We start from the raw sequence: 27,015 nt of genomic DNA on the forward strand, positions 1-27,015 counted from the left end.
ATTTTTTCACTTACACTTGCTCATATTTGTTTTCTCCTTATTTGTGGAAAGAAATTGCTTAAACTTATAAAGGGGGCAACTCATTTTAGAGTGTTCCCCTTTACACTGTCTTAAACTGAGACACCGGCTCTTGTAAATAGCTGCTTTCCATCTTTCTTGAAGGCTCCCCTCAGGTACTGGAAGGCCACAACTACATCACCCTGAAGCCTTTTGTCCTCCAGGCTGAACACCACCAGTTCTCTGTCTTTCTACTCAGTAGAGGTGCTCCAGTCCTCTACTTGGTATCCCCTCCTCTGTGCTGGCTCCAGCAGGTCCCTGTCCCTCCTGTGCAGGGACCCCAGCTCTGGATGCTCCAGCTGGGTCTCAGCAGAGCAGAGCAGAGGGGCAGAATCCCCTCCCTCCCCTGCTGCCCACGGGGCTCTGGATGCAGCCCAGGACACGTTTGGCTCTCTGGGCTGTGAGTGCCATGGCTGGGGCATGTCCAGCCTCTCACCCACAGCACCCCCAGGTCCTTCTGGGCAGGGCTGCTCTGGGTCTGTTCATCCCCAAACTAGGTTGATTCCAGGTGTTGCCCCACCCAGGTGCAGCACCAGCACCTGGTCTTATTATACCTCATGCGATTCCCATAGGCCCATTCCTCCAGCTTGTACAGGTACCTCTGGGTGGCATCCTGTCCTCCAGGTCAAACCACCTCAGCTTGGTGTCATCTGCAAACTTGCTGAGGGTTCACTTGATCCTTTGTCTATGTCATTAATGAAGATATTAAATTACACTTGTCCCAGAAGGACCCCTGAGGGACACTACTTGTCACTGATGTCCATCAGTTGACCACTGGATGTGACTGTCAAACCCATTCCTAACCTATATTGTCCACCCATCAAACCCATGTCTCTCCAATTTCAAGAGGAGGGTGTGGAGGATCATGTCAAAGGCTTTACAGAAGTCCAGATAAATGAAACCTGTAACCCATCCCTCAATCCACTGATGTGGTCACTCCATCATGGAAACTCAATAGTTTGATCAGGCAGGACTTACCCTTGGAGAAGCTGCGCTGGTTGTCACAAATCATTTCCTTGTCCTCCAAATGTCTCAGCACAATTGCTAGGAGAATCTGTTCCATGATCTTTCCAGGCACAGAGTTGAAGCTGACAGGTTAGTAGTTTCCAGAGTTTTTTCTTTCTGTTCTTTTCAAAAATAGGTATGTTTCCCTTTTTGTCACTGGCATATCAACTGACTGACATAATCTTTCAAATATCATGGAGAGCAGCTTGGGAACTTCATCAGGCAATGCCTTCAGGACTCTGGGATGCATATCATCAGGTCCAATGGACTACGAAGACTCCATTCATGTCCAGTGGGATACACAGCCCTCTTTTCATCTTTCAATCTCTCTTCAATCTTCCCCATTGACCAGCATAAAAATAATGTGAGAACCTTGTTCATCTTGATGAACTTAAGTCTTGGAACTAAACTCTGAATGAGACTCTTGGTTATACTTTCTTTGAATAAAATAGTAATGAAAGGCTGAGGATGGGTGAAAAAATTTATATTGTAGTAGGGAGGAAATACAAGCTTTAATATCAACACACTTTTTATGGTTTATGTGTAAGAGTCTTCAAAGAACACAGACGCTAGAAAGAGAAGTTCAAATGAGAATTAAAGAAATCACTGCTAGGCAATATGGCCTGATAACTCTTGTTCAGTCTACTTCTTACAACATATTTTATTGTGGGATCTAGGATCTTAGTATAAATATTAAGATCTCTAAGAAATTAAAGACTGTGAGTGTATCTACAGAACACTTCACTCCCAACTCGAAAGCAATCTTGGTTCTTCTGACAATTTTTATTAATAATTTTTGGCAACTTGCACATTCTGTTCAATTTTACTTCTCTATAATAAAATTCATAACCTGGCATATGGAATGTACACAACTGCTGATGAAACAGCAGCCCCCTTGTTATTATCTGGAAGCTGGAAAAAGATGAGGAAGAGAAAAATTGTGTTTGAATAGAGTAGTTCAGGGAATAGAGGGCATAAGCAGTCTGTAGGTTCATGTTTACTAATATTTGCTAATTATAACCAAATAAAATAAATTCTAGTAGCAAGCACACAATACACTGATGCATGTTTATTATACATTAAAAAATTTAATGCTTTTTCTTCTAATCATAGTATTTCAGATTTTTACTAACGTAAAAAAACTGTATTATTAAGTAAACTGTTTACTATAAAGTGGCATACATCATACCTTCCATAATTTAAATATTAGTTAAGGTGTGTTCATCCATTTAATATTCCTAACATCTATTCACTGATGCATTGAAAGGAATAGTAAGTGCTTGCAGTTTTAACTTCCCCTGTCAATCAGGCCAAGGTCAGGGACCTATATATTCATGAAATTAAACACTTGAGGGAGCAAGGGGGAAGAGAAATATTCACAATTTTAATTCCAAGGAGTGATGAGAGGAATGCTATTTTTTCTGAGAAATTCTTGTGATTTGCTTTTGACAGAAGACAAATTTCCTTACTGAAGACAGGGTACAATTTTTGTGAGAGATGGACAAATTGAATATGCTGGCAGACTGTCTGAATTTTGCTTTCTGAAGTGCTTTTGAAGAGAAATGATGGCTTTTTCATTATGGCAATGACATAGAGGTTTTTTTGAGTATGTGTAATTACATAAATTCAAGGGCTTGTAATTATAAATCTATTTATACTGAAAATTTTTCTAATTTGATTTATTTTTTCCTATTTCTGTCATGATCTAATATCTTGTTTCGATGTTTTCTCCTGTTATTAAACAGACCAAAAATACAATCAAAACTTCTCTGAATGCCCTTACCTTTGAACTGAACAAACAGAGCAAATCAAAATTATTTCCACAAGGCTACAGCCATAGAATCCATCATAAAAGGAAACCTCCTGCTTGAAGGTGATGGAAAAGGAGAGTTTCATGCACCCAGAACAGGGCTAAAATATAAGTTGTGTTTTCAAGATATTCTAAGTTTGAAACAACAAAACAGTAACTGTGTGGTTTATCATTACTTCAAATCTGAAATATTGTTAAGCATGAAAAAGAAGACTGAGAATGAAAACTGCTGTGGCATTCAATGCAAATAATCTCACAGTCTCAATGAAAATGGCTTCTAAAATACTTAGAAAATTAGAGAAGGTTTAAAGTAGGAAACTAATAAATATTTACAAAACAAAACAAAAAATCCTGCAATTTCCTCTAATGTTTTGTACAGACCTTTTATTATTTAACACTGGAAATCCTATTATTTCCTAATCTTCTTGCTCTCTTGAAAGTGTAGAGCCATATACCAAGAAAAAAAATGTAGAATTGCATAAGTATATTTCTTAGTGCACCTTGTGTACTTTGTGCACCTACAAAAATAATTTGTCCCTTCTACTGTGCATTATGAAAATTGCAGCCTTCTCCCACAAAACATATATCAATCCATAAACATTTTGTATTCATGCCTGTTGCGGCTTTCTGCTCAGATTCTGGAATTCAGATTTAATCAGTTTTCTTTAACTTTCATATTTCCCTTTTTTTAATCTCTTTGATCAAGTATGGGGTATGTAATTTTTAGACATACTCAATTTTAGGACAGTAATATCATAAAGTTTATATTGTACTGGTGAAAATGTAGGGCAAGTAAAGAAATTAAGAGCAAAAGAAATTACTTACTTGTATTGTTTTGCAGATATTGGAGGATTCGGTTTATTGGTTGACTAAGAATAGAGTTGAACTTAAATATGACATGGTAACTCAAAAAATACTGCCAATATGAAAATATATACAAAGCAAATTACCAGAAATACAATGAGGAAAGCAAAATGGATGGGTTTAAATTAATAACATTGTAAACATATAAAAACATGGTGAAGGAAAATAATAAATTTAAAGCTTATTGTCCAGTACACAAAACATAGGAAAAACTGCTGCAACAAACAGTTTAGTGTTAAACACTAAAACGCCTGAGTCAACTCAGATAAACAAGTTCACTGGATTAATAAGTAAAATAGGATCAGTATGGACTGGGGCTTGTCAGCTAGGTAGGAGAGCACAGAATTTTTAAGACTATAATACTGATAGGGGGACTAGGATGGTGACAGGCACTGTGACATACTGTGGGAGACTAAGAACGAGAAGCAAAAAGTGATGTAAATCAGGTAAATTACGCAGTGGTGCACTGCTGAGGTAAAAGGTTCATGGATAGTTTCAGTGACTCCAATCAGGAAACCCACAAGAGGAGAAAAAGCTCCTGATTTACTCTTCAGAAAAGTACAGGACATGATCCAACTTCACATTATTAAGGAACTAATGTACAACTATGTCCATCAGTCTTTATTTCATGCCCAACACAAAAAAAATTATATATCCACAATCTAGGGTTTAATTTCAAGAAAGAAATAATCAACTGAATGACTTTGTAAAAAGGTTTGTGAGTGTCATGAAGACTTTTTAGTGCCTCCATTAGAAGCTGTCAGAAAATAAAACAAACAAAAAAAAAACAAACAGAAGGAGCTTTCTTTACAGAGGATATATTGGAAAATCTGTTTCAAATGCATGTAACAGTAGAAGACCTGGAACACAATAACAAAATGAACTATTGAAAATTGCCAAAATTAAATGAAATGGACTCACTAGTTTTGAAGGGACACACCTCCAAAGTCACCAAATTATTAGTGTTGATGTGCAATCCATTTTAATTGCAGCATTTTCTGAAGCAGGTGTACATGTCTAGGTTCCTCTCCTTTAGTCCTAAATGTAAGATTAAGTACTAGCTTTTTTTTCCCCACTGCTTTGCAGTCTGACAACATTGCAAATTAGTTCAGTTCACCGTGGGAAAAGCTGCAGAACAGAACAGCCAGAGCAACACAAGATAAGCGAATATTAAATGCCAGTGAAACAGACAATTTATTAAAATTATTTCTGCAGTACCATAGAAAAGTAACAAATCATACAAAAAGAAGAAACACTGAATCAATGGCATCCTGAGATTTAGTTCTCTCATTCTCTCACAGCTACTGTTTGCTACTGGTTCAGACAACTTAAAGGTTGTTTCCAAGGAAAAAGAATCTATGAATCTATGACTCTAGCTTAACCATTAGACCCTAATTATCTAGACCCTTGCTTAAGTATTAGAATCAATTCAATAGCATTGTATTTTGTTTTGGCATCAACAACAACATTTGAATTGTATCACACATGCCTAGATTTCTGAGGGACAGTTCAACAAGTAAATTACACATGTGAAATAATCTACAGAATGGAATGCAAGGAATTTAAGAGAGAGAAAGATAAAGAACACAAGAAAATACAAGTATTTTTTAATCATGGAAAAGAATAGAAAAAATCTTATAACTGTATTTGGACAAAGAATACAGAATTATTCTTTATATTAATATTAAATTTTATAATATCTTATTAAATTATTCTTAAGCTATCAAGAAGCCACAATAACTAATAATATATTTGCAAAAAGTTATTATTTTACTAAATTGTTTTTTAATAAATGGTTTTTCATAACAGAGAAATCTGACTATTTTATATTTAAATATCTTCCAAAAATAGACATATTTTTTGTAAAGTTTTTTTCTTCTTTTTTAAACCCACCAAGGTAATTAACTGCATTGTTTCAAAGTGACTTATGATGATTTTAAACAGATGAAAATTCAGACTTATAAATTTAGACTATCTTCTAATAATACTCCCAGTTAGAAAAAAAGGAATGGAAGTCAATACACAGAAGAAGAACTTACATACAGATTTTACACTCAGTGATCCTGGTATATTCATTAGTACATGTTTTAATCACATCCTCTCAAAAGCCATAGAGTTGTTCAAAAAACAAGACCACACACCTGAAGTTTTACCAACTCTATTTCTTCAGAAAAAGTAAAATTTACTGCGTATGTAAATAACACTAGGTACAAGTTGGTAATATTAGACCCTATGCAAACTTAAAATTATTAGTAAAGGCTTATATATAAAGGGAAAGCAAATCAGTGTGATCAGTAGATGGTTTATGGTTAGGAAAATCCCAAAATCCAAAGGAATAGATTTCATGGTGGCACAGGAACCATTGGAGAGCCCTAAGAACAGGAATCAGTCTTGAGCATCTTGGTGGGCTGGATGGTTGAACTCAATGAGGTGCAATCAGTGGTTTGATGTCCATGTGGAGCCCAGTGACAAGTGGTGTCCCTCAGGGATGGGAACATCATCTCAACATCTTTTTTGGTGACAGGGACGGGGGATCAAGGGCACCTTCAGCAAGTTCTCTCATGACACTGAGCTGTGCGGTGTGGTCACCACACTGGAGGCAGGGATGCCATCCAGAGGGACTGGACACGTACAAGACAGTCTTTGTTGAGAGATGGGTCTGTATGAACCTTGTGAAGTTCAGCAAGGCCAAGTACAAGGTCCTGCACCTGGTTCATGGCAATCCCAAGCACAAATACAGGCTGGGAGGAGAATGGATTGAGAGCAGACCTATGGAGAATGACTTGGGACTTTAAGTGGATGAGGAGCTCAACACAACCCAATAAAAGGAACATTGTTCTCTTCCTTTGCTCTGGTCTTGTGACACTCCACCTGGAGTGGGTGCATATAGCTCTGGGGCCTCCAACATAAGACCAACAGACCTGTTGGAGCCAAGCTGAGAGAGTTGGGGATATTCATCCTGGAGAAGGCTCTAGAGAGACCTTAGAGCAGTACATAAAAGATGGGAAGATGGACAAGGACTTTTTACATGGACATATAGTGACAGAACAAGGGGGAGTGTCATTAAACTGCAAAGAGTGTAAGTTTATATCACACATTAGGAAAAAAATCTTTACTGGGAGGGTTGTCAGGCATTGGAACAGGTTGCCCAGAGAAGCTGTGGATGCCCTGTCCCTGAAGCTGTTCAAGGCCTGGTTGAAAGAGGCTTTGAGAAATCTGGTCTAATGAAAAGTATCCCTGCCCATGACAGGGGGTTGTAACTATGTGATATTTAAGGTCCCTTCCAAAACAAACTATTCTATGATTCTGTGATAATAAGGTGGACCAGAGATAATTGTCCCTTCCTAATGTCCTATTCAACCAAAGAATTGCAGAACCTGAAACACAGTTCTGTTTATATTTTTGACCATGGACGGCAAATATTTGCAGGCCATTAGCAACGTGCACAATTCCTTTCATCAAGGTAGTGTACAGGAGACATCTACTGCAGACATGCCAAGGAAAACAAATTTAGAGGGAATTTTTACCTGAAATGAAGTAATCAAAGACATTAACACTGCTGCATGGGAAAGCTGAGTTGAACACTACTATAGAAAAGAAAATTACACATTATAAAGTAGATTAGAATATTTATTTTAAAAATCCTGCCAGACCTGTTTCTGGAATTGTCAAAATGCCAGTGAATAGATGGGAAATTTAAACAGAACCTTGTTAAGAAAATGTGATGCAGCAGAGTCATGTACATATGCCAGATTATATTAAAGGTTTATATGTGGCTAACATAGTAAAACAGGAACTTATGTATCTAATATCTGTCATTCCTGCAGACCTAATACCTGTTATAACCAGTCTAAGTTTCCTCCTTAACCAAAATTGAACTCTGATATGTGAAAGGAGTTTTAAAGGGAAAAGCATATGTTTGACTTGCAAAAGTAGGGTAAGTATCACTTGTGTCTAGTACAGTGCAAAATATGCATGTAATTAGTTTTTTTTCTGCTGGGTTCTGCTGAAGCTTGTGTATTATATTTTTAGAAGATTCAAATGTTACATAATTTGAAAATTCTTGGACGAAGTTCCAGGGCAACATTTACCCTGTGCGTAATGAACGTGCCCTGCTAGACAGTGTAGGGCCTATAAAATACACCTAATGTCATAGGAATTCAGTAGGCTTGAAACCCACAATCTTGAACATTTCATAACATATCAGACAGCTGACTAAAGGGAGAACTGGATGAAAAGTATCTGTTTGCCTAACTGTGATTCTGGTTATCTAAACACCACATTGCTCTGTTAAATAGGGTGTTTGTAACATCAACTCTTAGAAGTTCTATTATCTCAAAGAGGAATCTCCTGGGAGAAACAACACTGAGATAATGACAAGAACCTCTAGTCCAATCTCACAAGCACCAGTGTATAGTACATGCAAGCTGACTGTGCTTTGTGTCTGAGCTCTGCTCTATAACCATGAGAACACTCACAGATTTCACTTCCACTTTGAAAATCACATTACCAAATACAATTTTCTTGGTAACCACATAGTCAGTGGATACTGAAAGAAAAAAACCAACTACATGTACATATAATGAAGATGAAATCACATGCATGTACTACGAAAGAATCCTAACAACCCCCCCCCCCCGCCTTTAGTACAATTGCTCTGAGAATTAGAATGAAGGACAGCTGTGTCAGTGTTCATATGGATTATGGAAATTAAAGACAGATCTATATTAGTATTACTTATCCCAGTTTAAAAAATACTCTATGAAAAAAAACCAAGAACCAACCCCCTCTAAAACCAACCCAAAATCAATAAAAAAAAAACCCCAAAACAAAAACACACCCAAATAAACCAAACCAAACACCAAAACCAACCAACTAAACCCCAAAACTAAGCAAAAACAAAGAAACAAACCCAAAACCCATAAACAAACAAAACAAAACAAAAAACCAAAAAACAGGAAGGACACAGAATAACAGAAGGAATTCACACAGGAATTTTAATACAATGTTAAAAATACAAGGAAAAGTGTAGAAAAAATTACCATACAAAAAAGAAAAGAAATCCTGGACTCAGTGACTTAGAAAAGAGATAACAATGTGGGCTTATAAAATAACAAATGATGCAGTGAAAATATACTGGGCTGCTATGACTCAGAAACTGTAAATTCCAAAGTACAAAAAGAAATGCCAAAAGTCAGCATTGCAGTGCTTGTCTTGTTTGCTGTCAGAGGCTGAACAGGGAGCTTTTAAGATACCTCACATCAGAACTCTTATGACTGTGACCCAACCTGTCTATCAGGACATACAATTAACATCACCCAATATCCCAAAAGTCTTTTGCTTCTCCTTACGATATATCCAAGGTTCTCACTTACATTCTCAACAGATGCAATCATATTGTCTCCCTAAAATTTCATCCTGAATTTTACCCAATTTATTTTGTACTTCTTCAGGCAATATCCATCAAATACTGATTATTCAGAAGACACTGTCAACTATTTGTGTCACTGTCAATTTGTAAGCTTCTCTGTGTTTTTTTCCTTCAATTGGTCATACTGTTCTGCTTTACTCAAGATAACTAAAAGTAATTGTAACCATTTCTTCATTTTCTCCATTGCCCTCAACTAAGCAGAATCTTTGTATGTAAATAAAGCCTCACAATCATCAAGAACCTAACATGAAATTTTCTTTATTAAGATGATTATTCTGTAAATGCAGTATTATTGCCTTTTTCTCTGTAGAATGGGTTATGAACTCCAGCCACAGGCTGAATATAGGAAAAATGAACAGCTTTGATCCAGTGCAGCCATTTCTGTGTTTTCATGCCTTAAAGGACTTAAATACCTTTTCCTAAGGAATAGTTCAGTGTTAGCAACCATGTGCCTCAATACAAATCCTAAGCAACAAGCACTGAATTAATCACTTTCTTGGATGTGGGCCTGTTAATACCCTTAAAAAAACAGAACTGGTAATCCAAATGATCCTTTTGTGTTTTTCTCAGGCTGAAGCAGGATGAATATTATTATTTCTGAAGAATGCAATAGCTCTCAGAGGAAGCATCACCAGTATTTTCTTAGTTTTACCTAAATTGCAGACTCTAAATGGGGACAGCAAAGAATGTTAGCAAATCAGTTGAATATTTCTCAATTTCTCTATTAATAATTTTATGGACTTGATTCTATCACTTCTGAAATACTAAACTGAAACACCTGTGTTTCAAATAAAGGTAATAGTGGAGAACTTGCATGTTTTTCATTGCTTCAATCAATAATCTGCAGAAGTGCACAACACTTCGCAAGAGATCAAAGAGCCCAAAAGGCATTGAGGCTTCCCCAAACATCTCCTTTTTTAACTGTCCGAATGTGAAATTATAAAATGGCATATCATCCGTTGGTAGCAAGTATTACCAACTTTTACAGGTAATTAAGCCCAAACTACTTTGATTCTGGCATGAAAGACCTTCCCAATTTATACACAGAGGACAGTTGTAAGAGCCACACTTCACTTTCCCTCAGTGCAGGGCTACAACTTCACTGCTCTGTACATCTGCAGCAGCCTCCTTGCTCCCTGTGCTAGGATGTGGACAGGCATGAGGAAAACATTTTGCTACTACTCCCCACTTGAAGTCATTTGTTGTCTCCTGAAAGATGAAATGAGCCCTAAGGGAGCACCCTTAAGCACTATCTAGCTTGCATGCTGCTTGTTGGATCACAGTAAGCCTCAAGGCAACATGATTAACTACTGCTGCTGTCAAACAGTTTGACTTTAAGGAGGATATGAACTCAAAGATAGTGATAACAGTCTTAAAACTGAAATTTTGGGTTAATTCTACATCTAAGTTTAAACTGGCTGTAAACTAAAAAATCAATATGTAAACCACACATAGTTACACAAAAAACACATCTACTGTGAGCTGACTTTAAAGAATATCCATAGATGTTAAAGCCTATGGCTATTTTTCTATTTGTTTGATCGTTTTTGTATAAAAACTCAAGTAAAATAAATACTAATGGAGCAAATGATAAAAAATACAGTCAAGTATGCAGAGGAATACAAATATGTTGATATAAACATTTTGCAACCTTTTCCATTGAAAAATATAGGGGAAGCAATTTGCAAATGAATGAGATTAGTTTTTAGTGTCTTTGATTTCTGCAAATACATTCAGTTGTTCACAGGTAGGTGCTGTGGCTGACAGTCTTTGACTTAAAACTAATGGGCAATAGCATATTGCTATATGTCTTTTTTTTTAGGAAATCACACATCAGTTAATTAATAAACCCTCCATAGCATCTGTATTTTGTAACCTGAATAAGTGTATTTCAAGGCTGAGTGTTTCACTCATCCAAACCTATCCAGAAAATGGTTTATGGCCACTAAACTACACTCATAAAAAATTTAACTCTTAAATATGTTGATCAGAAGTCTAAAGGTAAATTACAAAAAAAACATAGAAAAAGAAAGCAACCAACATACAGATTTAAATATCTATCTTATGTACAGTGCTCCAAATTCAAAATACTACAATGTAGTGCAGAAATAATCAATATAGACTATTCTGATTAACACACAATCTCATAACAGTGATGGAATTAATGTTCCAGAGTCCATGGGGATATAATTCACAAGAATTCAATTTGAGAAGATCACTGGACTAAATTAGAGCTTGGACTTTATGCTTTCACTTATTTTAATTAAAACTACAGTTCATTGTTCAGTCTTTTGACATCAGCAACCTAAAGAGCACAGGTCTTCCATAACCTCTTTTTTTTTTTTTTCTGGGGTTTAGCTGTCAATATATGACAAATGTGAATACTTTGATTTTGTATACTGTTCTTGTATTTTACAGCACTGTCAATAGCTATATAAGATGAAAGGGGAAGAAAAATCAGATGTGATTAGAGTACTCAAAGTCTAGTTCTGGTTTCCCCCATATTGGTATTACTGTACTAAACTGACTTCACATTAATATTTTTCCAATGACTACTTTTGAATCCATGTCTGAATTTGATAAAACAAATTAGATGTCCATGATACATTGTATTTAGAAGAGATGGAGCAAAATTACACTATAATTAAAAAACAATGAGAAAACTATATTTGTAAGCATTTCACATGGAAAAACAGGTATCTACCAAACAAGTAGGAACACCTGGACAGGTGGCTTTAGGTCATGCACAGATGGCTTGCAGTAAATCGACAGCTTCAGAAATATCTTAAACTTGTTATGCACTCATGGATCAGTTGCACAGCCCATGCACAGGGAGGATGACATGTCCTCGATTCACCTAATGCACTCCATGAGCTGGGAAAGGCTGATCTGCCTCTTTTTCCACAAACAAAACAACTGGGGAGGCTGCTGCTGCTATCATTATTGCTCAGGATTTCAGATTATCCAAGAAAGCAGCAGGGTAGTAGGTAACTTGCAGTAATTTACTGGAACACTGTTAAACTAGTTAGTTGGTTATAAGAAAATGAAAAAAAAAAAAAAAGTTGGATTCTACTTACTGTTTTCTAAATTAGTCTTTACTGGTCAAGGTCATTCATATAAGTGAGCTCTAATACTCTAATAGAAGGTGGAGTAAGAGAAAATAAGGGTAGATTTATTTGTATAAAATTAGGAGAAATACAAGTAGGGGAAGGAGTTTGAGATGTAGATAATATATTAAGAAAAGTATTCAGCTATGTACCTGACCTGAAAACTTACAGTAAAAAATTAATAATAAATGAAGAAATGGGAATGAGTAAGGCACAACATGTTTCCTAATCATTTTACTTTGAAAATTAATGGTCTGTTTTCATCATATTGCATTTTTCTCCCAGAAATTAAACTGCAGTCTTTTAAGTCAACTTCTGCATGTATTTTAAAAACTTTGATGTTGTCCTGTTCTGAAATATGTAAGCATTAAATATTTAAATTACTGAATGTGCTCTCGTCCCTAAATTCTCTATTGTGCATTTTATATAGTTAAGAAGGCTAACATCATATTGAACTCACAAAGCTGCCAAGTCTTCACTGTCCTCTTGCTTCATTTATTCCCCTGATATTCTGATAGAAATATCTTATTAGGAAAGTAGCTACTCTCAGAAATGAAGCAGTGAAATCGGGACAATTTCAAGTTTTCTGTAACAGCTTTAAACATGCTGCAAAAAGCCTGAACTCGCTTTGGTAAAAGGCATCTTATAGAAAGAAACTTTCTGTAACTTTGATGAAATGGTAGAGACAATAATTTTGAGAAAAACACCCAGTTATTTTAAATAAAAAGATACAAAAAAAAAAAAAATAAAAATGCAAGAGCACTAATAAAAAGGACTGGGATAGCTGGAAAGAATAATCAAAAGTAATAAAATCCAATGCCTTTGGCCAGAGGTTTAGATTAACCTAAAGGAAAAAACAAAGCACTAAGGAAGGAAATATATCACAAGGTAATGTTGAAAGCCAAGCCATTATCATAATCAGACATCTCATTTCATACTTTGCCTCAAATGCTCCCTTCTCAGCACAAAAAATGGGACAAATATCAGTATTGAAAAAGGTTCATCTGCCATTGTCTGGAGATGAATTAACACTGATTTTAATTTTTTTTATAATGGACATGTAATGCAAGAGATTTGTAAAAAAATATAATGGTTGATACATGCAGATTAATAATTAAAACTAAGGGCTAATTAAGAAAGACATTAAATCACATTCAATATTACACAACAATACAAGAACGAAAATAACAATGAACTCCAGGGACTTTGCGAGACCATATCAGATGTAAATCCTCCTTCATTCTTATTTTTGATAAAAAAAATCAACTAATGTATTTAGGTATTTTATTTTGCATTAGAAAAAGCAAAAATAAGTTAATGCTTAAGCAGAAAAAGTTTAACTTATTTTAATACAAAAAAACTGGAGTGAATTAATATGTGTATAATGGAGGTTTACTTTAGTAACACATGCATCAATACTACTAAAGAAGAACACTCTGCTGATAACTACTGGCAACTACTCTGCACCCCAGAGTGCTATAAACTTTGTTTCTTATCCCTGCGATTTTAATGTACTTTTATATTGGTATATTTTTGTGTGAATTTTTAACAAAGATAAAAGAGACTCCAGAATTCATCATAATTTAATTATCTCTTCCACATTCATAGCTCACATGAAAACTTTTCTATCATTTAGTTTATAAAGATTTTACTTACACAAACGGAGTCTTTTAATCCATCTAACTGAGAAATGCATTCACTTCTTAGAATACTCCAAGTCTGATACTTACACCAGTCATACTGCAGGTATGATTTTACTTGTGCATATCTCCCTCACTCCTGAGGGACACTTGCAAAGTGAAGAACTGACAGATCTTGATCCTGGTAAGGTCACAGGGACTTAACTATATTATAGCTTTGCTTAATCCTCATTGGTTTTGCCTACTGAGCAGAAGGCTGTTTCCCTGACAACACAACAGCAGTTACCACAGTATCCAGAAATACATATGATGTCCAGGTTTAAGGTATATCCCACGTGAAAATGTATTATTTAATGTTATTTTCCATAGATAATTGTAGGGGGGAAAAAAGGCTGTGAAGATCTGTACAGTCTTCCGTTAAGCTTGTTACTATTACTTACTTCAAGGACATTCCCTAAGTAGGTTGAACACTTGTGAAACTCAGTTCTTGAATTAGTGAGTACATGGAACAAAAGTCACAGTAAGAAGCCATGGAATGTAAGGGAATTTCTGAATTTTTATATAAATTCCTATAAAGTGTGAAATACAACATGAGAGAAAGCAAAAAAAGTCACTTGACTATTTGTCTAACAAGAGAGCAATAATTGCTAGGCTAGAAAGGGAGGAACCACCTGAGGTCTAAACTTAGAAGTTTGGAAACAAGTCTGAAGGAGGATATGGAAATGAGATGTAAGAAACTACACACTGCAGCAATATTCTACAAAAATACATATGGACGATGGCTATGTTTTTCAGTTCAAAACAAGGATTTTACAATAATTAAGATAAAGTGTGAAACAAGAGAAAACAAACGCATCAGATCTGTAGACGAATATGGAAGCTGTGATTCTAGAAATATTCTTCAGTAACTAATAGAAAAAAACTCAAAACGCTGAGATAGTAAATCTAGCCAGGTAATTTCTTGTACTTCATCAGAAGCATGCAATACTACGACACACAGAATAGATCCTATACAAAATTACTTCATTGGTTTACATTTGTTCAAGTAATGCTGACAGGGTCAGTTTCTGGTGGCAAATTACTTAGCTGGCCCCATATCAACTAATTAAATATGAAAGTAAAATGCTGTTAAAAATCTTTTCTTGTGTGCACTGGCTATGTAACAGAAACGCACTATATGATCATGTGTACTCTAACTCAACTTGCACCAGGTAAATTCAGTACTAATAACTGAAATTTTATGTAAGAAATGCTCACTTACAGGTGTCTGAATGATTTTAGCTGGGGTGAAGTGAGAGTGAAGAAACCTCATGGTTAATGGAGTAATGTCCAAGCCTGAGCCAGGCATTGCAATGGACTTTCCAGTAAAAAACAATTAGAAGACAAGGATTTAATCAACTGACAAAACAACAGTTTGTATCTAAGCAACACAGGTCACCAAGAATACATCACTCCACTCATATAATTGTTTTCCTATTGAATATAGTTATACATCAGCTTTCAATTTTCTTTTTCAAATACCTCAAGTGTACAAGCTCATGTGACAAAAAAGATCAGACTAGCACAACTATGAAGACAATTTCCCATGACATTGACCTTCCATCTTGAGGAACAGTGGCTTAGAATGTGAAGAAAATTATTGCGGGGTTTGGGGGGAATTTTTGACTTTGCTTATTTAGATTTGTTTTTAAACTCCCAACAAACAATGATGAAGAGTTCATACGACCGGCCCATATTTGTCAATGTGGAACCCTGGGAGCTCAAAAAACTATCCACTCTGTTGCTTTCAGAAAAAAAAGTAGAATGTATAATTTGACTTATTTTCCTAGAGACTGAATATTAATAAATAAATAATAAACCTGAACCATTGAAAGAATGCAATAAGAGAGACAGGACCAATTTCCATAGATGCTAAGATAGTACAGTGATCAGCAAGATGTAGCAGGCAAAGCAGCAAAACCACAGTTACTCAAAGAAAGAGCATTTGTGGAATACCATCTGTACTTTAGCTTCCTCATGGTTCATGTTTTTGAGTAAAAATGTGAAAAGTTATTTTGAATAAAACAATGCTTATACAAAATTGTTAGTAATTACTTACTTGTTTCAATTCTGAGAAAGCTGATATTCACACAGGTGACTGAACCACACAAAATGTGTACATTGAAAATACAATGAAAAACCAAGGGGATTTTGGAAAATGACAGACTGTTTAAATTATTTTTAAAAAGAGTGTTCAGTTTGTAAAGACTATGAGTAGCTTGCATTATCAATGCTCTGTGATATCAGTTGTAAAATATTTCACACATTTTAAAAATAATGTTAATATACAACCAAACTATTAATTAGGCATTTTAAGCCTTAACATTGGAGTTTCACCTAAGAGTTAGATTTTTATAAAAAATACAGCTGCATTTAGAAAGACAGCTAATGGTATTAGACGAAGTACTTACTGCAAACCCCCAGGGTTAATCCTTAAAAAGTTTGAAGCAGGTGACAGTTGCAAGCATAGTTGTGTGGACATCACGTATTTTACATCTGTACAAAAGAAAAGAAAAGGACTATAGCTAGGAAAGGAAGTTAATTTCACAAATGCCTTAAAATTTAATTAATTACTTAATTTCTGTAAGTACCTTTTCAGCTACCTAACACAGAAAAAAGTAACTGCAAATGCTTAAAAAAGAACAATGACTGATGTGACAATCTAAACTTATTTTAGAAGAATTAATAGTGAATAAACAGCAAAGATTTCAAATTCATTCATTTTGGAGGAATACTGGGCACGATAAAAGCAAAACTAGAAGGATATAGGGCTTTCTGCAACAAAAGAAGGAATAAGAAATAGGAAAAGACAGTGATCACAAAAAACACAAGCACACTCAAAGTTAGTTTATAACTAAAAGTGCAATTCCCACGTGGCAGTTCATGCTCACACTCACTAGAAGAGCCACAAGTCCTTATGCTCCTACAACAATCATATAAGAATGAAGGTAGAAATTATGTTAAAATATACTTGTACTAATACTAATGTATGGAAAACGACCAAAGTTACACTAAAAACCAAGATCCAAATTGATCACAATTGATACTTTATCATAGAGTTAATACCTGTATTGTCATTCGGCTGAGAATCATTAGAACTAGGAACATTTCCTTCAAATACAGGCCACTCAGGATTCCAAATCCCCACCTCTTGCTCTTAAACAACTTATTTACTTCCTGTTTTTTGCAGATGCGGTTCTACAAATCTACGTAGCCAAGAAATTCCTCTAAAAATTGTATTACATATTTCCTTAAGTTACTATGGATGTATGTTAATCATATTGTAACACATACCAGTTTGTATTTGTGATCAGATTGTATTTGTGAGATAGCTTCTGTGTTAATACTGTGTTAACATGGATACTGAACTGAAACTTGTCAGAGTTTTCTGATTCATTCACAGAATTAAATATTTCTTCTCTTCTAAGGACTCTGATATCTCCCCATATTCTCTAAAACATTTATCAAAATTTGTTGATTTCTTTCCTATGAGATTACTTCTTTTTCTGGATCCACTAGTGATTACATCCTTCCAGACCATTGGGACAAACACTGAAACATAAATTTGACAACTCTAAAAGGATTAAATTATTTAAATGACACAACAAGATTACAGAACTTCAGCTAACAAGAACATTTACTTTCTACATGCATATTGTAAAAGCACAAACTAAGAATGAAAAGAAAGTAACAATAAGCAGTCACACGTACCTCAGGGTTAGGTCAGCTGGAAGAATTTGTCAAAGTATTACAAGTCTAATTAACAGTTTTAGCTGAAAAAGCAATGAAGTAAGGTTTCAATAGATTTTTTTCAAAACATCTTATATGTCTTTTAACATCTCTTGTATTTACTAAATTAAATTCAATTTTAAAGTAAAATTTCACCAGGATTGTTAAAGAATTTATCAAAACAAAGCATTATTAGACATACAGAAAACAGTATGTTTTCATTGTCTGCAAAGAGAAAAAAAGAGACAAAATGGTTTAATAACTTACATCATGTTGCACAGCTGGGGGCCTGAGCAGAACAAGGATTTGTTTCACACTTCTTGTTTCAAAATCTCTATGTATTTCAGGCTCCTCTTCCTGAAAGTTAAGCACAGGTTAAAAAGGGACCACTAGACACAGACACTAAAACCAGACATAATATTTTCTATTTCCTAAAAACTAATGTAGCTTTCACCTACAATAGAGAATGAATTCTTTAATATGATGATGATAGATTTTTTTTATGTCATACTTAATTATGCCTTTTCAAGTGTGCTGAGGTAATTATAGAAGTAATAACAAACTGAAACAACCCAAATTGCCAGCATCTCCATGTATCTGTCATACAAGTTTTCAATCAGCGCAGTTCCAATTTCTATTTTTCTATTATAATTACTGATCATTACAGCAATTACTTTAAGACATGCACTAATCTTAACAGTTTTACAGTATTAATTCATGTTTAACTACCTGTTTGTTTATATATTTCTTGTTTATACTTTTCCTACAAGAGAATATTTTTTGGATTGGAGAGCTAGAAAGGTACGCCATAATCTTCCCCTTTTCAGCAAAGGAATGAAGTTGATTTTGTGGTCTGGAATACAATGATACAATACATACAATGATATTTTTGACCTCACCTTTCTCCTAGTAGAGTAAGGCTTATAAAACCAGTTTTTAAAACTGAGACTTTTTTTAAAAACAGAGAGTCTCAAACTCTTCATCAAAGGTATATGCCATTTAGAACTTTCAAAATTTCATCATCCTTCTAGATTCAAGGGGAGAAATATAATCTACACAGTCTTACATAGTATGTAAAATGTGACAGATCAAGTGATTGTCTCTGGTTAATAAAATTAATCAATTAATTTCAGAGAACATTAAAGACAATATTAGCGACTGGTTGAAACAAAACAAACTGTCTAAGACTTCATTTCTCTATTTGCATCAAGAAGGCCGCTAAAATTTTACAAATTTTAGATGGCATATTCCATTACCGAAGAGTTTGAGACTCTTCTAGAGTTATAATATATATAGAGTTATATATATAAAACAAAATATTTTTTATACAATGAACATACTTCAACACAGTGCAACAAACGTATTACATTTTCATATTAAGAGAAAGTTTAAACAGTATTGAACATCTCGTATATTTTTTCTCTTTCAGAATCAAATAACACAATGAACTCTATGTCAGGAAATTTATACTTATAGCAATTTCAGTGCTGTTAACTTAAAAATCAAATAGGTAATATTGAGATTATCAATCATGGAGTAGTCAATGTCTGGAAAGTCTAGGAATGCAGTTCAATGATCTGAAATTATTAAAGACCTCCTAATGAAAAAAAAAGCCCATATGAATGACTAAAAAAACAATCCACAATCCACAAATAGTTTTTTCTATTTTGCTGACTGTGTACCAATAATTTGCAATCTTGATGTTCTTACTGTCTGTAAAATAGTGACAGAACCAGAAAGACTTGAGCTAATATATCTTCCAACAATGTATTTGTTTCCCATATAAGTGTTCTGAATGTTATTAGATAGAGAGGTCATCCCTTCCTAATGTTCAGAGGGATAAATATATTTACCACTGGTCTGTAGACATTTCATCTGTAAGAAGCTGGGTGTGCCTAAGGCAAGATACACAGTGATAAAGCATATGACTTTATAAGAAATACAGGATTCTCAACACGAGGAAAAAAATTGAATTTTAGTGATAGGTATGAAACTCTCATTCCTTGCACAAGTTAATCACAAGAACTATCACAAGGAAATACATTTTTCTCAAGTTTGCTTTGCTTAGGCTGTTCTATTTCTATCTCCAGAACAATACAAATCTGTCTCTTATGTTCCTTTCTGTTATCACACCTCAGTTATTGTTGCCTACTCCTTTCACTCTGACTAACATGCTACATTCTTCCAACTTCTGATAATACTGCCACCCCCTCAAGTGACACTCTATCATCCACTGGCTTCCTTGCTGTTTCTCGTCCCTTGCATGGCTCCCAACCCTATGCTCCTCACTCACTCCATTCTAAAACTCATCATCTCAGTTGCATGGAACCTGTTTTTGAGACAGAAATGCTATACTTGTAATGGAAAGTGGCTTAACTTTTACTTTTTTAACATGAAGTGGCAGGATACCTCCTGCCTTGTATATTAGCTTCCATATATGCAATACTGTACTCTTGCAGTATAGGTCTTCTCACATTACATTATTTCTTCTTAATTTAACAGTAAGAAGAGGTTCAGTTCAGTTTTCAGCAGACCTGAATTTTACAAAGGTTTATAGCAAAGTCCAACTCAACAAAACTTCACTTCCACAAGAGGAGGCTTCCATTTCATGAAGATCACTTTACTGAAATTAATACTCTATATCTTGAAGATACATTAATGGAAAAACCCAAAGAATGAAAAAATGAAGAAGATCCTCCTTAGATCTCTTTCTGTAAAAGGTATAAAATAGTATATTTGCAATCCCTGGTTGGCACAAAAAAGTATTGAAAAATTTGTCATATCAGCTGCCTAGAACATACCTTGGGACTTCTATTCCCTGGGGAAAGAAAATTTTGATTCAATCTGCTTCAAGACTGCTCACTTTAGTTAAGCCATATCATTATGATAGCTAACAGCCAAATTTCTTTCCTAATCATACACTTGGAAGCGTAATGATGATTGATCTGCTGTGTAATTCACCCACAAACTATTTATTTATTGTGATAATTATGAATGCGATTAATACCTTCTGCAAAGACAGAGATGCATAGTTTTTCTCACTATTGTCTAAAAGACTGGAGAAGATCACTCCATGGCCAACAAATAATCAAAGATTGTATGATTACATGTGCAAAACTTTTGATAACTCTGCCCATTAAAGAAAACTTCTGCTGCATTATTTCAAATGGCAGACTAACAGAGATGAGGAAAAGGTGCAGCTGTTTTTTTCACAAACAAGTTTATAATTAAATGCAATTGAGGATTTAAACTAAATATTATTTCTAATATTAACTGCAACAAAACCTTAGCCCAATTGATGTATGAAGAGCAATTGGAATTATTGACATTTCACTACTGATGTGATTAATGTATCAATAACTTGTACTAATATTGCTGGAGAGGATTAGTTAAATGATATGATTGTTTCCAGGTCCCTTTTTGGTTCTGTTCACATAGACTTAAATAAAGCAAAAAGAAAAAGATTAATTTAGGAAAAAAGTGGTTATAGAAAGTAAACCTCATGTGTAACACAAAAAGCACATTATATAAACCAAAATCACTGTTGATTTTATATACACCTCTTCAGCTTTCAATGTTTACAAAACAACTCTTTCTGAGTAGATCCGATTCATCATGTTGATCATACTCCAGAAATGCTCCTCAGTATTAAGAGGAAGCTGCCACTTATACACTGATACATCTCTTCAAAATCAAGACCACACTTCATGGAATGAGATTTGTCATCACTATGCTATTCAATTTGTTTTTGACTCGAGAATCACACAACATTTCTTCAGATTCCAAGAACAAATTCTGACTCATCATATATGGGGGACAATCTGAGGTACAGCAGCAAAACTCCTCTTACCAGTGTATACTTTATTCATGCACCCAGACCTCACTACTACTGCTCTTTTACCAGCTGTGAAAAAGTCACTCTTAATTCTGACCACAATTTGCACTTTAACTCACCTTATGGGCAACCAAGTGCTCTATAAATAAAACATTACTCAAAGCCATTTAGACTTGACCATTAAAATATAAAATCACCATCTACTTTGTTCATGCAAATAAGGACTAAAGGGAGTCAATGGAAATTAATTTATATGGACTTATTGTTCTGTATCCAATCATTTATCTAATCATTCTGGGACTGCATGGCTGTGTTTGTCTGATAGGAATATTACTTCCAGTGACTGGGGGAGAGTGTGCATGGATATTTTGCTTAGAGTTTAAGACATACTACTTCTGCTTTTCATGATCCTCAGAAGCTTACAGTAGTCTTACAGGTATAAGAGTCCTTATTAATTTAGAAAATAATTACTTTTTATGGCTGTGCCTGCACCAAGTTTTCCCTTAGTTTAAAATTCATGTATCTCACTTCAGAAAAAAGTAATTAACAGACAGTCAAAAACAAATCATCTTTTAGAGCAGGTTATTCTCCTCATACACAGTTAAATTACACAGTACCAAGTCATTCTTGTACCAGCTTACTAATTTAAAATATTTAAAGGACAGTAGAAGCCATTATTTCTTTCCCAACATCAATATAGTATTATTAAAAAAGAAAACCCTCAACAAGTTTGAAAATAAGCAAATTCTTATGCCAGTTCAAAATTTATTTTCCCTTTCCAATATTATTGCTCTTTCGTCTTTTGACAGTAACTACTGTTAAAGTGAAGACACCGATTTTCCCTCAGGGCCAAGAAAAGCAATTGCAAGTTGCATGTCATTCCCATTTTCATTTTTAAAATGGGAATTTTAAATGTATATTTTAAAATATGTTCTATGCAGTAAGCAAAAAACACTGAGTAAGTGTGGTGGTGCATTCCCCCTGCTCCCTGCCCCTCGGGCTGCACTGTGATCTCAGAAATGCTCATTAGACCTCAGCCTTGACAAACAGAACCTGGACTAAGCTCTTGAGCTTATTAGAAATACTGGCTGCTCCCAAAAACTTGTGCTGTCTAGCACAAACCACTTTGGAAACTTATTTTTCTTGTCTGAATAACAACTTCAGTGGAACAACATTTTTGAAACTAAAGTTACTAACCTGAATGGTGGCTAATATTGAAGATTATTATGACTTCAGCCAATTCTCATCACCCTAGAAACAGTGGTACTAAGCAGACCTCTCCTTTAAGAAGGAATTTCTTCTCAGAACACATTGTTAGACTGGAATTCACTGGAACGAACTATCCAGGGAGTTTGTTGGGTCACCATCCCTGAAGGTGTTAAAGAAACAACTGAATGTGGCACTAAGTTTCATAGGTCTATCAATAAGTTGGTGACCAGTAAGAGGTTGAAGTTGATGGTCTTAGAGGTCTTCTGCAACCCCAAAACCAATTCTGAGCTCTTCTGGCCTGCAGTGGTCTGTGATCAGCAAATTCTTCTGAGTGGGGCACCTCTCAGCAAGTTTCCTGAGTACTTGGAAGACCAGTGATAAACGACAATGGATCCTGGACTAATAACCCCACTCCTCGAGGCTCAGCCTGCTGAGAAGATGCAAAAGCATCCAATGTGAGTATTTCCCTGACCCTGAGAGAAATTTTTCTTGAGTGATTACCTTGTACATACACCTTCAGTGTGCAAGTGTGAATAAGCTAAAGCAAAAATGTACTATGAACATTGATCTCAGATTGTTAAGTGATTTAGGTTAGTAAGGAAGTTAGGCCTTTGTAAGGAAAGGAACTTCCTTTGTAAGGAAGTTAGGAGGTGAATTACTGTTGTGCTTACAGTAAACTATATAGAATCTTTTGATAGATTATTTAAATATCAATCACAGAATCACAGAATGACTAGGTTGGAAGAGACCTACAAGATCATAGAGTCCAACCCAGCCCTAACACTTCAACTAGACTGTGGCACCAAGTGCCACATCCAGTCTTTTAAACACATCCAGGGATGGTGACTCAACTATCCCCCCCAGGCAAACCATTCCAGTACTTTATCACCCTTTCTGTAAAAAACTTTGCTAATATCCAACCCTTGGTTCAGCTTGAGGATGTGTCCTCTTGTTCTCTCAGTTGCTGCCTGGAGAAAGAGACCATCCCCTACCTGCCTACAGCAACTCAGGAGGTTGTAGAGAGTGATAAGGTCACCTCTGAGTCTCCTTTTCTCCAGGCTAAACAACCCCAGCTCCCTCAGCTGTTCCTCACAGGGTTTGTGTTCCAAGCCCCTCACCAGCCTCGTTGCCTCCTCTGGACGTGCTCAAGCATCTCAATGTCCTTCCTGAACTGAGGGGCCAGAACTGGACACAGAACTCCAGGTGTGGCCTCACCAGTGCCGAGTACAGGGGGAGAATGACCTCCCTGCTCCTGCTGGCCATGCTATTCCTGATCCAGGCCAGGATGCCCTTGGCCTGCTGGCTCATGTCCACCCAGCTGTCACCAGCACCCCCAGGTCCCTTTCCACCTGGGCACTGTCCAGCCACACCATCCCCAGACTACAGTGTTGCAGGGGGTTATTGTGGCCAAAATGAAGGACTCAGCATTTGGACTTATTAAATGTAATCTTATTGGACTCTGCCCATCCATCCAACCATTCTAGGTCTCTCTGCAGAGCCCTCCTACCTTCCAACAGATCGACACACACTCCCAGCTTAGTGTCAACTGCAAATTTACTAACAAAAAACTCAATACTCTCATCCATGTCATCAATAAAAATACTGAACAGAACTGGCCCCAGCACAGACCCCTGAGGAACACCACTTGTGACTGGCTGACAGCTGGATACAGCACTGTTCACCACCACTCTCTGGGCCCGATCCCCCCCAGCCAGTTCCTAACCCAGCAAAGGGTGCTTTTAGCAATTAAATGTGCTATTAAGTTTAAGTGCTGAAATTGCGCCTAAATTATTGATCAAATCTGGGCCAAGTGGTCTAGTCCAAACCTGGTGACCCTACAGGACTGTCTCTCTTAATCATTTTTATCCTTCATCCTTTCCTATCCTTGCCCTTTTTCTATCCCCAGCCTACACATAGATAATTTTTGGTTGATTTTAATTTTAGGTTGATTGATTTTAGGTTCCTGTGCTTTAATCATCAAGTAGAATGAAACTTGCTGATGAACTTTGTTGCACTCTCACATAAATATGAAACCTGCCTTGGCCACCACCTTTGCTGGTGACTCTTTGAGCAACATAAAACATTCATTTGCAACAGTAAACTAGTAATGGTGAGTATTTCCTCACAACACTAAGCTACAGATTCACAATGAGACAGCTTAACATAAAAGGTATAATACTACGTATGCATACATGAGTAACATATGTCTACATAGACACACATAAACATAAAAATAGATATATTCACTAAAATTTATTCTGAAATATTGAAAACATTTACATATGTGATATATCAAGGTTAAAAAAAATACCACCATCATGAAAACATGCATGTGCCTTTATAATCACATCATCTGCTTCCAAAATGTATTGGTAGGTGTCCAAAAGAACCCATATTCTGGAAAAAAACCAGGGGTTTATGAACTTCCCATTACAGAAAAGGAAACAAAAAGCAACCAAGAAAACAATATACCAAAACAATGTAAAATCATGTCTATTCATAATAATATTTAATTTATCACTTAATCTAAAAACATTCAAAGGAAATTAAGAAACTTATTTATATACAAAAAGTAATTTACCAGCAAAAGCATAGGTAAAATTTTAAAGACTGTATAAGGTAAAAAAACATGTCCTTTCAGACTGACCAAAATAGGATCAAAGTGAGAAATAGATAATACACAAAAAGTGACAGGAGAGGACTAGATGGATGATTGTCTTAATAGTTTAACATCTATGAAAACAACTTACAATCTAAATTAAATTAAAGAAAAAGATGGCAACACCATACCCACTTCTAATGCTGTGAAACAATTCAGTTGCAAGGGGCTGGAACTAAATGGTCTTTAAGGTCCCTTCCATCCTAAACCATTCTATGGAGCTATGAAATTGTAACAAACATATTAAACAACTAAAAGGTTGATGGGCAAGATCAACAAAGCAGCACAGTTTAGGCAACAACAAATATATGGTCTCTCGTACAACGCTAGTTCAAGATGTTGTGATTTTGGAGATTGTCCCTCAGCTGAAAAACTGACTACACCCTATTTTTTTGGGACAATAAAATAAATGGATAGCTCAGTATCCAGCTGTGCATAGCACACTGAGAATTAGTCCCAAGTTACATCAACTAACGAGCTGCTATCAAATAAAACATGCTAAAAGTCAAATGCTAAACTAAGAAAGAAACAACGAATTAGAAAATATGGCTTAACCTTCACCTCACACATGTTCTCAGGCACCAGCATATTCTGTATTTAACTCCTGTCATAAATGGATTTCTGAGTCATGGCAATGCAATAAACAGTAATTACTAGCAACAACTATAAATTACAATGTATAATTTTCTACATCATTTAAACATATAATCTGCCTATACAAGCAACAAAAGTACCACACCTGTCAGAAATGAGATCCAGCATATTGATCATAATGTCAAGTCCGACTGGTTCCTAGTTCCTAGCAGCTGTCATTTTAGTGCAAGGACTATTGTTTTGTGTAATAGCATTTTATCTTATTTTCTTTTAAAAAAGTGCATGAAATGGATTAAATAATGAGCAACCTCCCAGATTAGGGGAAAAAAATCCCCATAATCCAAAACCACAGAATTTCACATTATACCCAATTTTAAATTGTAAATAAAAAACCACTAAGCAGTATAAGAACAGAAATAAAACTGTTCACATATATGACAAAAATTTCCCAAGTTTACAACTTGATTGAAAGCAAACCTTCACATTCAGTGTTACCGTGCTGTATGCAAAATATTAGAAGAAAAAATAAATGCTTTTAAGTAGATCACACTGTTTCTCAACAATCAATTACTATATATCTGTTCTGCACAAGTGCCCTGACAGTATAAACAAGTATATTACTGAAGTATGAAGAACAAGGTCACTTTAAGCCTCTGTGTCACTGGGATATGGGTTTGGTATATATGGTCATTTTTCCATTAAACTAATCCATCATGAAATCCTTTTTTAGATTTTTAGGTTACTGAAATTTTAAGGATTGAGCAAGGAAATATATCAATGTTCTCCAGTTAAACAAATAGAACTCACTTCATTTAATTCTCTTTTCTTTCTCAAAACACTTTATTTTTTTATTGCTTATGAATGGACTCTGAACTAAAAGGCCTGTGCTTCATCTATTTTATTGTTTCACTGATTTTTCTTTTTCCACACAGCTTCACATCTAAGATTCTAGAAAAAAATGATGATTTTTTAGATTTTCTTTTTTTCCCCCAAAGAGACTTAATCAGAACCTTTTTCTCCAATTTGATGTTCAGGG

General features: G+C 35.4%; 1 protein-coding gene across 7 annotated transcripts in view; it reads right to left on the minus strand.

The window, feature by feature from the left end:
* Positions 1-27,015, minus strand: part of PRLR (prolactin receptor) — a 154,392-nt gene that overhangs the window by 115,172 nt on the left and 12,205 nt on the right. Inside the window, exons 2-6 of one of the 7 annotated variants that reach the window (XM_015653094.3) lie at positions 17,950-18,039; positions 17,665-17,726; positions 16,365-16,449; positions 4,658-4,864; positions 1,036-1,398 (exon numbers count right to left, since the gene is read on the minus strand). The gene's annotated coding sequence lies outside the window, so the exon portion shown is untranslated. Of the gene's footprint in view, positions 1-1,035; positions 4,865-16,364; positions 16,450-17,664; positions 17,727-17,949; positions 18,040-27,015 lie in introns of all 7 variants that reach the window. The other 6 variants (XM_015653088.3, XM_015653097.3, XM_015653087.3 and 3 more) reach the window with 6 other exon arrangements.

This window comes from Parus major, chromosome Z (assembly GCF_001522545.3).
Source record: "Parus major isolate Abel chromosome Z, Parus_major1.1, whole genome shotgun sequence".
Taxonomy (NCBI): Eukaryota; Metazoa; Chordata; class Aves; order Passeriformes; family Paridae; genus Parus; species Parus major.